Here is a 12994-nt window from a genome sequence, read left to right on the forward strand (position 1 = left end):
TGATCTCTAAAATATACAAAATCTCAAGAAATTGGCCACCAAAAGAACACATAATCCAATTTAAAAAATGGAATACAGACTTAAACAGAGAACTCTCAACAGAGGAATCTAAAATGGCTGAAGGACACTTAAAGAAATGTTCAACATCCTTAGCCAGCAGAGAAATGCAAACCAAAACAACTCTAAGATTCCATCTTACACCTGTAAGAATGGCCAAGATCAAAAGCACTGATGACAACTTGTGCTGGAGAGGTTGTGGGGGAAAGAGAACACTTCTGCATTGCTGGTGGGAATGCAAGCTGGTACAACCCCTTTGGATGTCAGTATAGTGACTTCTCAGAAAATTAGGAAACAACCTTCCTCAAGACCCAGTAATACCACTTTAGGGTCTATATCCAAAGGATGCTCAATCTCAACTATGTTCATAGCAGCATTGTGATAGCCAGAACCTGGAAACAACCTAAATGCCCCTCAACCGAAGAATGGATAAGGAAAATGTGGTACATTTACACAATGGAGCACTACACAGAAGAAAAAAATAACAATATCTTGAAATTTGCAGAAATATGGATGGAGCTAGAAAACATTATTTTGAGTGAGGTAACCCAGACACAAAAAGACAATTATCACATGTACTCACTCATAGGTGGTTTTTAAACATAAAGCAAAGAAAACCAGCCTACAAACCACAATCCCAGAGAACTTAGACAACAGTGAGGACACTAAGAGAGACTTCCATAGATCTAATCTACATGGGAAGTAGAAAAAGACAAGATCTCCTGAGTAAATTGGGAGCATTGGGACCTTGGGGGAAGGTTGAAGGGTGGAGGGGAGAGACAAGGTGTGGCGGCTTAGATTAATGAAGACAAATTGTAATAAATATTTGCACAACTTTAAGGGAAAAACCAGACTCACGAAACCAAGGTTCCTGCGGAGCACAGGAAACAGGAAGGGAAGTGCAGGCTTCTGGGAGCAATTTATCAGTAAACATTCGCCAGAGGCGAGTCCGCCCCCTTAGGAGCTGACCTAACCCTACAACAAGGAGAGGAGCAGAGAAAAATTTAGAGCTCAATAAAAATCAATAAAAAAAAATAGTTGAGCAAGGGGCTCATTGAGGTCAAAGAAAAAAATAATGTCAGACTGGCTATTGCTGGCTGACATATCTTTTATGCTAGGATGGATTGGTGATCTAAGGTATATAATTCTGTTTTCACTATGTAACGTTCAGAAAGGAAGGATTTTTTTACTAGTATTTTTTAATAGTTTCTTGATGAGGACTCAGAATTCTTGTTCGTATGAGGATACTTTTATTCATTCATAAAAATGGAATGTTAAAAAAAACAAAGTGGAGTGCTCGTCTTGTTGCTTACTGGGGAGAAACTTTTATCTGCCATGTTTTAATATTTTATTTATGATGTAAATGTGATAAAATATTTGTATTTGGTAATTATACCTATGGGTACTTAATATAATTCTGTACTCCTGTCTATACTTGCTGAATACCTTTATTAATTCCATTTATAATGTGTATATTATCAACACTATTTCCACTTTTATCTACTGTAAAGGGACCGAAGCAGTGAGTCTTCCTTCCCCTCTCCCTCAGCCTGTGGGAGTGTCTAATCATACCGACAGAATGGCCTTTTCTAGATACCTTGTACACGTGACACATGTCCTTTTGTTGGCTCACTTCCCTTAGTAGAACGCTCTCCAGTACATCCACGTTGCTCCCCCTGTTTGTGGCTTGACAATGCCCCATGAATGCACAGTTCAGATTTGTCCATCCATGCACCTGTCGGTGAGCACATGGGTTCATCCCATTCTTTGTCTACTGTCTTAGTTAGGTTTCTATTTTAGAGATGGTGAAGAGATTCCACGTCTTTAGCAACTCTTTAAAATGGAAGCATTTAATTGGGGCTTAAAACAGTTCAGAGGTTTAGTGTATAATCATTGTGGGGGAAACATGGAGGCATGCAGCAGACATGGTGCTGGAGAAGGAGCTAAGAGTTCTACATCTGGATCAGCAGGCAGCAGGAAGAAAGAAATACTGGGCCTGGCTTGAGCACTTGAAATCTCAAAGTCTACTCACAGTGACAAACTTACTCCAACAAGACCACACTGTCTTGGTGCCACCCCTATGAGCCTATGGGGGCCATTTTTATTCAAACCTCCACAATCACTTTAAATAATGCTGTAATAAACACTGGTGTATAAGTAACTATTTGCATCCTTGTTCCCAAATTCTTGGCATCTCCTTAAGACTGCAACTGTTTATACGGCACCTCCACATTTCATTGGGCAAGGAACTTCTGCTCGGCTTCCCACAGCAACACATGAGGGCTCCAGTTCTCCCCACCTTTACCAACACATCTCCTACCCCTACTTTTAGCCTTTGGTTTCAGTCATTTCAGTAGACACAAAGTAGTACATATCTCCCTGTGTTATCTCCCTCGGAAGATCCTGAATATCAGTTCACTTATGTATTGGCACTTGTGTATCTTCCGTGAATAAATGCCTATTCATACTTTCTCTGTTTTTAAGACTTCTCAAAATTAAAATGTAAGGTCCTGTCTCTTGGAATGGAGCCTGTGTCTTGAATATAATGTTGTCTTTGTTCAAAGATGTTACTCTCTTGACTTCTCTGAGAGACAGGTTTTGTTCACCTTCATCTCTCAGGGAATTCCAGTTTCAGCCCCATCATTCATGCCCTCAGTCAGCAAGTTTTTTGAGAGCTTTTACAAAATTTTCTGGCATCACCCAAAGTGACAGGCAAATTCAGTGTTGGACAAAGGTGCCAAATGTCACACTCCAGGAAGCAAGAACAAGGGAAAAATCAAGTTGTCATCGTTGTCAGCTTGTCCTTCATCCTGGGCTAAGGGGATTGGGAGTTTTTCTGGCTTTAAATAGGAAACTAGCTCTTCCCAAACCCTACTCATGGAAGAAAGAATAGAAGGAGATGCTTTAAAAGGAAGGGGACTTTCTCAAACAAGCTTCAAATCAAAATGTGAGTTGTGAAGTTCATCAGTACCTGTACTGACTACTACTCTTCCCTCCACTCTAAACCAAGCCATTTCCTCTCTGCTGCCTTCTATTCTGTGTCCAACATTCAGTGTCCCCAACACCTTACTGTTGTGTGATGTTTTTTGCTCTTTTGGGCAGCCCACCACCCAGATGCCAAATAAATCACGCAAGGAGGCTTATTCTTAGTTATGAATGCCATGTCCAGCCTTAGCTTGACTTCTTTCTTGCCAGCTTTTCTTAACTTAAATTATCCCAGCTAACTTTTCCCTCTGGGCTTTTTTTTCCTTTTCTTACTTCTGTACATCTGAGTTCCACTCTTACTCCGTGGCTGGCTGGTGCCTGCCCCCTTGCATCCTCCTCTCCTTGTTCTTGCTCCTTCTTCTTCTGGTCCATATTTCTCCTTCTAATTATACTTTCCGCCTGCCAGCTCCTCCTATCCTTGCTGCTACCTCCTGATTGGTCGTTCAGTTCTTTATTAGGATCATCAGGCATTTTAGACAGGCACAGAATCATGCTTCACAGAGTTAAACAAATGCAGCATAAACAAAAGTCACACACCCTAAATTAATACTCCCCAACAACTTACCACCCTAGTTGTAAGTCAGTTCTGTGCCTCCTCTTGGTCCTAGACATATTCCACATTCAGTTTGCTGGGGAAAGCTTTGAACTTGGGTTCAGGACTTCAGGTGTGAGCTTCAGAGTCAGCTATATGAGCTTTGTCATTTAATACCATGGCTCTTGCTGCTGCTACTGTTGCTGTTATTAACTTCTCTTCAGTGTCTTTAATGTTTTTAAAAGAAAATATTGCCGTAAATAACCACAATGCCGACTTTATCTGACTCTATCAAAGCAACAGCCTATTAGTTACTTCTTGCAACCAAACACCTGCCAATAGCAACTTAAGGGAGAATGGGCTCAGGGTGGAGAGCACAGTCATCCCATCAGGGTGGGTAAGTTTGAAGCGGCATCTACAGTCTGAACACGGAAAGAGACAAATGGTCAGTTCCCATGATAGTTAGTTTGCTTGCAAATTGGCAGGGTCTTGGATGACCATGAGGCAAGTCTCTGGGCACACATGGGAAGGAGTTTCTAGATTAGATTAAATGAAACGGAATGACAGGCACCCTTAATGCAGGTAACAGCAGCCACTGGCTCGGGTATCCCTGGTTTGCAGGTGAAGGGGACAGGCAGTTGCTGGCAAACAGCCACTGTGACCTGATTCTTTAGAACAGCAGCAGCAGCAGCAGCAGAGGCCTCAAGTGCCTGCTGCTCTGACTTCTCTATGGTGACGGACTGCAGCCATTGTCTGTGAGCCAGAATGCCCCCTCTCTGACTTCTCTATGGTGATGGACTGCAGCCATCGTCTGTGAGCCAGAATGCCCCTCTCTCTGACTTCTCTATGGTGATGGACTGCAGCCATCGTCTGTGAACCAGAAAACCCTCCCCCGACTTCTCTGTACTGACAGACTGCAGCCACCGCCTGAACCCCCCACACACACTTCTCTATGGTGATGGACTGCAGCCACCATCTGTGAACCAGAGACCCCCTTTCTCTTAAGGTATTTTTGCTAGAATATTTTATCACAGCAACAAAAAGCATAGATGGAAGCTTGTGTCCCAATCCCCTAGCTGTTCAGTCGCAAAGAAACACACAGAGGCTTATATTAATTATAAACTATTTGGCCTATTAGCTCAGGCTTATCATTAACTAGCTCTTACAACTTAAATTAACCCATAATTCTTATCTATGTTTAGCCACGTGGCTTGGTATCTTTTCTCAGTGAGGGATTCTCATTTTGCTTCCTCTGTGTCTGGCTGGTGACTGTGTCTCTGCCTTTTCTCTTCCCAGAATTCTCTTAGTCTGATCATCCCACCTATACTTCCTGCCTGACTACTGGCCAATCAGTGTTTTATTAAACTAATATGAGTGAGAAATCTTTACAGTGTACAAGAGCATTATCCCACAGCATTTTTTTTCTTACAAAAAAAAAACACATAATTGAGGTGATAGCTTATAGTGTCAGAGGTTCATGGCAGGAAGCATGTCAGCATACAGTCAGACATGATACTGGCTACATCTGGACCAGAAGGCATCAGGAAATTGACTGACTGTCACACTGAGTAAATCTTGAAAAAGGAGACCTCAAAGTCCACCTCACAGTGACACACTTCCGACAGAAGATGTGGCCCAGATTAAAGGTGTCCCCTCTAACCTCAAGGTCTGAATTAAAGGCCTGTGTCACCTTGTTTCCTCTATCAAGACCATACTTCCTTCAACAAGGCAACACCTCCCAATAGTGCCACTCCCTATGAGTTTATTGGGGCCAAATACATTCAAACTACTACATTCCACTCCCTGGCCCTATAAACCTTTAACAATATCATAATGCAAAATTCATTTAGTCAAATTTCAAAATTCTCCACAGTCTATCACAGTCTCAACAATGTTTAAAAGTCCAAAGTTCAAAGCCTCTTCTGAGATTCATGTAATCTCTTAACTACAATCCCCTGTAAATTCAAATCAAAAAGTAGATCATATACTTCCAACATATAATGGCATGGGTATACATTACCATTCCAAAATGCAGGGAAGAGAGTGTAGCGAGAAAATTCTGGACCAAAGCAAGACCAAAAACTAGGTGGGCAAACTCCAAACTCTTCATCTCTGTGTCTGATGTCAGAATGCTCTCCGTATCTTCAATTACATTCAACTCTTTAACTGCAACGCCCTTCTTTTTCTTGGGCTTGTTCTATTCCTTGTTAGCAGCTCTCTTCAGCAGGTATCCCATGGCTCTCGATCTCTAACATCTTCTGTAATTACAAAACCCCAACCAATTAGTATCTGGGATCCACCCAAGATCTTCTGTACTGCTCCAAAGGGTTTGGGTCACTTCTCTGACTCTGCCCTCTGCAGCACACACAGCTCATCTAAGCTCCACTCCACTGCTACTGCTGATCTTGATCGTCATCCCATGGTACTGGCATCTCCAAAACACTGGGATCTTTTGATGCAACTGTGCTGCACTTTCACCAATAGTCTCTCATAGGCTCTCCTAAAGGTACAAAGTCTCAACTTCTTTGCATGGTCCCTTTAGCCCTGGGCTTCAACCAGGATTAAAGGAGTGTGACACCACTCCTTGGCCTCTAGTGGCTTAGTTTTACCTTCCGATCTTCAGGCAAGCTTTATTTATAAAACATAACTAAAATATCACTTTAAGAAAGAAAGAGTAAGTAAAACAAAACCTTCCTCCTTTTTATTCAGTCAGGGAATTAGAGCAAACCTTTGTGCCTCAATTAAAACAGTCTAGAAAATCTCTTACCCAGGACTACATAAATAAAACCTATAAACAGAGACTGTGCTTTCATTTCCCAGTGGCCCAGTCTCAAAATATCCCAAAATAATGACACAAAGACTTATATTAATTACAAACTGTTTGAACTATTGACTCAGGTTTATTACTAACTAGGTCTTACAGCTTAAAATAACCCATTTCTCTTAATCTAGTATTGGCACGTGGCCCATGACTTTACATGTGCTCTAATACATCTTGCTGCTTGAGCAGATCGCTGTTTTCTCCCCAGATTCCATCCTCCTCCATCCTGCCTTGCTGTAGGTCAAAAAAAAAAAAGCTCTTTTATTAACCAATGAGAATAATGCATATTCACAGCATACATAAAGATCATCCCACAATATTTCCCCCTTTATACCTAATAAAAAAAGGTTTTAACTTTAACATAATACAGTTACATACAACAAAACCATTATCAAGAATTACAATTACAATATCTAGCCTATTTATATTTAACAAAATTAAAGAAAATATTTCATTATCTATCCTATATTGGTGAGCTTAAAGTTTTATATATAATTTACCTTTTTATCATAACTACAAAAAGCTATAATTATAACTATCTAGTCTTCAACTCCATCAAAGACCCAAGAAGAAAATAATATTATTACCTGAGTAAGCAGGAAATGAAGGCAAGCAACTTGCAAAAAAAAAATAGCTGTCTGCCTAGACACCCAAGTATCCTCTCTAACATTGGGGCATCTATCCTTGGCCTACAGGCCCAGTGTATCTGATAGACTGTTTTTGTGAAGGAGGGAATTTTGAAGGACTGTCCTACCTTGTCTTAGAAAACTTTGGCAGTCACTTTTCTTTGTGTCCTGCTTGTCCAATTTGATAGTAACTGCCAGCAATTGAAGCAAGGGCAGTTTCTTTGCCCACATGGCTAGCTTTTGCCTTAAATAAAATAAACTCCATACAGACTTTTTTGATGCCCATCATCTTTTCTGTAGTACATCAGTGCTGTTAGGAGCAGACATGTCTCACTGTCATAAAAAGTCTAAGTTATTAAATCATTTTAAATGTCATATTCTATAAGTCTTTGAAATGTTTGAAGATAAATACTTATCTGAAATTTACCTTTGTATATCTAGAAAACTTAACTAACATGACTATAAGATTGACTATTATAGAAGATCAGCTGTATTTCTGTAATTTTGTATTTTTAATTATACCTTATACTTTAAATTGAGCTGCATAAATATAATACCTTAAACAAGAATAAAATATACATAATGTATAACAAAATTAACCTTTGAGTTATATAAATAAACCAAAATCTATACCAATGTAAAGTATCTTGAGAACAACAGTTGCTTTTCAGATTAAAGTAGCTTCAATAATCTACTTCTTTTTTACATTATAATAATCTACCCTTTTATCATTTCTATAGATATCCCCCTTTTTTCTCTAAAAAGATTGACTATGACCAATAATAATTTATAACCAACCCCCTTAAATGAAAACAAATATTCATAAACAATATTTTAAGAATTTGGACATAATTTTAGAGACTACTTTTTACTGATTGGTAGGCACTGGTGATTATTGAGGGACCCTGAGAATATTTAAAATTATTGTCAAGTCCCAATGGGGGCATTTTGTGACTGCAGACTTGAAGCTCTTCTGGACATATAACTCAGAGGAAACTGCAACAGAGGTGCTCTGAAACGTTGGATCATTTGGGCCATTTGTTCCCATTAGAGATTTTTCGGGGGGAGGGGAATCTTCCTCGATCAAACCATATTAACCTGGAAAGAATCCCAAACCTCTTGTTTCTTGTGGAAACAAAAGCAAAACCCCTCTTTCCTAAAGGAACATTTTTAAAATATATAGGTTCATCAAAAGTCAAAAAATCCAAGGAAAACATAATAAAATACATAATCCAGACTCTGAGTATTTTCCAGCACCATTTGTTAAATATGCTTTCTTTTTCCATTTGAATTTTTTTTTTTGCTTCTTTGTCAAAAATCAGGTGTTTGTAGGTGTGTGGATTAATATCCGGGTCTTTGATTCAGTTCTATTGGTCTTATTGCCTGTTCTTATGCCAATGCTGGGCCGTTTTCAGTACTGTAGCTCTGTAGTCGAGTTTGAAGTCAAGAATTGTGATGTATCCAGAAGTACAGGATTTTTTTTTATTTTTTGGCTATCCTAATTTTTTTTCTATATGAAGTTGAGTACCATTCTTTTGAGGTCTGTGAAGAATTTTGCTGAGATTTTGATGGGCATTGCATGGAATCTGTAGATTGCTTTTGGTAAGACTGCCATTTTTACTATGTTAATTCTACCTGCCTAAGAGCATAGGAAATCTTTCCACTTTCTGGTTTCTTCTTCAATTTCTTTCTTCAAAGATTTAAAGTTCTTGTCAAACAAGTCTTCCACTTGTTTGGTTAGAGTTACTCAGAGATATTTTATGCTATTTGTGGCTATTGTGAAGGGTGATGTTTCTCTGATTTCTTTCTCAACCTTTTATCATCTGTGTACAGGAGAGCTACTGATTTTTTTTTAGTTAATCTTGTATCCTGCTACATTATTAAAGTGTTTATGAGTTGTTCCCTTTTTTCTTTTTAAGGATTTTATTATTTTTAAATCTTTTTTAATCTTTGACTGTTTCTACTTTCTCTGCTTTCTCATATTTTTTAAAATATGCTGCAACCCATTTAGAGGTCCTTTTGTCTGAATCTGTCCTTTTTGTGGCTATCCAACCCTTTTTTGTCTGTATAAGCAAACCCCTAAATCACCATGCAGCACACAGCTGTGTTCTCAAGCCCATAGGCAGCATCTGAGAAAAGTCTCTTTACTATGGCTCCTGTAAGAGACTGTGGGAACCCACCATGCCTTGCCTGGCTGTGCTCTTAAGCTGTGCTCTTAAGCGTGCATGCAGTTACTGGGAGGTGCCTCTTTGTGCCGCAGCCATTAGAGACTGGGAGTACACCATGCTTCAGCTCAAGCCCACCACAGACAGAGGACACAGCTCTGTGCCACAGCCTGCAGTGGAAGACAGGAACTATGAAGCTGCTCTTGGCTCCATTTTTGTGCATCTAGAACCTTTTTAAAGCTTTTTTAGGTCTTATGTGGATCCATGCCACACGTCGGACACCATTTATAAATGGGGGTGGCATAGTTTTGTTTTCCATTCTCCCAGTCTCAAAATAACCACACAAAAACTTAATATTAACCAGTAGGAAGAATACATATTCACAGCGTACAGAAAGATCATTCCACAGCAAAAGCCAACCAATTGCCAGGCATGACAGTACACACTTGGAATCCTATTACTCATGAGGCAGAGGTGAGAGGATTGCAAGATTACAAGTTCAAGGCCATCCTGGACTACACAGTAAGTTTCATGCCAGTCTAAGCTTTATAGCAAGACCCTGTCTTGTCAGGAGCCATTTTCCCAAAGATGATAGCAGGGACCATTGTCCTAAGGATGTTTGCAGAAAGCCCCACAACCATGAGAGCTGTTTGCTAAAGGAACCTGACTCAAATCCCAACTATCTTGATAGCAGGGACCATTGTCCTAAGGATGTTTGCAGAGAGCCCCCACATCCCAACTACCTTGAGAGCTGTTTGTTAAGCGGAGCCACAAAAAAGAATGTTTCTGCTTACCAGGTGTGCTGACTAGTGACCTTTGCTACCCCGGCAAAATCCCCCACCCCAACCCAGGTTCCTCATTCAAGGTCTATATAAGCCGCTACCATTACACTAATAAACGGAGGCTTTGATAAGAGAATTTTGCTTGGCCTCATTCCTCTCTCTCGCCCATGTTCTTTCAGGTAGCACCTCTTCAGACCCTGGAATAACTGGACCTGCTGGGCGGGTACACTGTCTTAAAAAAAAAGAAAGAAAGAAAAATACTACTACTCTTTGACAAAGTTGGAAAATCAATGTAATGAGGAAAGATAGACTTAACTTTCTGGCAAAGAGTAATGGGAGAAAAGCTGGGCATCCATGTGCCCAAAGAGATGAGCTAGTACACAGATCTGACAACTGTCACAAAAGCAACTCAGAGTAGATCAAACCTATTGTAAAAGACAAAACCAGAAGAAAAAAGAACAGCACAGAAAACTCTAGAAGGCCTGAAGTTTTCTAGTACAACAAAACCATGGTCTGTGCCTGTCTCCTCCATCTTTATCTAAGTCACCTCCACCCCCTGCACCAAGACTGGACAGTGTGGCACCTCCCTGGTACTGAGATGGCCTCATCCATGGGCTCCTAACCAAAACCAGTGAAAGGAAGACCTTCCAATCCCTAGCTCTCTGTGGAAATTTCATCCCACTGGGCCATGGGTGAGCAGACTAGGAGGCTAGGCTAGTGACCACACACATAGAATACAGCCTTGTGGAGACGATCTGATTGGAGAAGGCAGGTGAATGAGTGCTAACAACAGGACATGCAGCCCTGATCCAGCTGCTCCTGAAGGCAAACTCTAGAGCCTTCATTTACCATGTGCCCCAGGAAATAACAGTTGCACCGGTTTCTTAATTATTTGTGTCTAAGTACATGTGTGTCGTATATGTACTGTGCGTGAGGTGGAGCATAACGGTACAAACGTGCCTACTCAGCCAGCCCATTGCTTAGTATCTCCCTCTACATCCTTCCATCTTGTTTTGTTGTTTTTATTCATTTGGTCTTGGATGCTGCTTGCTCGATTGTTTGCTGTTTAAGACAGTCTTTCTTTCACTCACTTGCCAAGGATCCATCTGCCCCACCCATAAAGTGCTGGAGTTAAAGATGCACAGAGATATCTGGTTCTGCATGTGGACACTGTGGCTCCAGATGCAGGTGCTCGCCCTTGTGCAGCAAGCCCTTTGCTCACTGAGCCATCTCCCCTGCCCACTCTGTGCTACTTTTTTAATTAAACATGTGAATTGAACTTCTGTCACTTTTACCAAAGGAATTCTAATAAGCGGCAAATGAATAAGAGCTCAAGTCATAGAAGGCAAGAATGGCGGGTGGTGAGCTAAGCACCTGATGGGAGCAAGAAAAGCTAAGAAAAAGGTTTAAAAAATGCCAGATCCCGGGGCCTTCATATGATTAACATGGTTGAGGCAGGGGCTTTAAGTCCTCCCTTCTAAAGTTACTACAGTTCAGCAAAATTAAAGAGGCTCTGCTAATCTTGAAACACTTTTGCAGAGGTCAGATACTCACACCTCAGAGTTTCTACTCAATAACTTACATAAACATAATGTCCCATCCTGGTTGACCCTGACGCTGCCTTCCTTGCTTTGTCCCACAAGTATCAGCCTGAAGGAGGGATACAGTCAATCAAGGGAACAGAGACAATGGGAAAGGCCAAATTGTGGCCTGAGCAGTTGCTTCTCAGGCCCTGAAGGAATCCCTCAAGCTTCAGAACAGATGGAAAAAGCAACACCCTCCCCACAGTCAGAGCCTAGGAGCTCCTCAAAACCCATACATATTACAGTGTGATCAAATCCAGATGCAATGATAACAAAAAAGAGAGAAATGGTCGGGCTCCTCTCCTCCCTCCCCCGGTGGTTATGAGCATCAGTCCTTGGCAACACAATGATATTTACATATTTGGGGAAAAAATTGCAGCATCTTTGCTAGCACAGACTGTAAGGCAGCTGTGGCTGACCACAGTGTTGGAGCCCAGCATCAAAAAGCCCAGTTTCCAACACAGACATTGGAGCGCCATCTTGTGGTTATGTGTGAGGATGAGGCGGCCCAGGAAGAGAGGCAAGCACCTCTGTCTAGAGTTAAGCTATGCCTTAGAAAGTCCCACTGCAGCTACCTGGTCCCAGCAGCGCCTTGCTTGAACTCAGCTACCCGAAACCGGGGACAGCTCCAAAAACCCCCTCTCCATGTACTCTGTTGATTTTGACCCAGATTTGTTTTAACATTGCTTTTCTTATTCTTTGAAAACTACATTTTATAAATGTATTAATGTAATTATATGTATTTATTATAAATAAGTATATTTTGATATTATCTACTCCCTAACTAGCACCATTCAAACTCCTCTGGTATTTCACAGTGTGTCCCCATCTCAACGTCATGTGCTGTGGTTGTCGTTGCTGTAATTGTTGATGTTGTTATTGGCACCCTGAGAACAAATAATAGTGACATAAGTACATGGATGTGGGACAATCCACTGAGACCCAGACTTTTTATTCCAAAATTGAAGTTTATTGATCAAGCTCTGCCAATGCCTGGACTCCACCCTCTAACATTACATAGCCTCACCCAGAGTAACAGAAGGTTCATAGAGAATAGAAATATATCTGAGGTGTAGTCTGGGTAATTTTCCTTCCCATCCTGAGCATATCACTTTACTAGTGCTATGTACTTCCCTCGTGCATTTCAGGAGCAAGCCTTGGCAAATGTCTCAAGACCAAACACCATTCCCCTTTGAAATGCAGACCCAGCTCTGCTCCAGGATCAAGTCTGCTCTTCTCCTCTCAGCTTAGAGTAAGCAGCAGAGCTTGTGGTGATGGGAATGAGAAATGCAGGTATTTTCCTCTTGGTTATGGTGAAGGGAATGAGGAACGCAGGTATTTTCCTCTTGGTTGTGGTGATGGGAATGAGGAACGCAGGCATTTTCCTCTTGGTTGTGGTGAAGACAGTGAGGAACGCAGGCATTTTCCTGTTGGTTACTATCA

The sequence above is a fragment of the Alexandromys fortis genome, unplaced genomic scaffold, assembly GCF_014885135.2.
Source record: "Alexandromys fortis isolate MF-2015 unplaced genomic scaffold, M_Fortis_MF-2015_v1.1 scaffold_238, whole genome shotgun sequence".
NCBI classification, from domain to species: domain Eukaryota; kingdom Metazoa; phylum Chordata; class Mammalia; order Rodentia; family Cricetidae; genus Alexandromys; species Alexandromys fortis.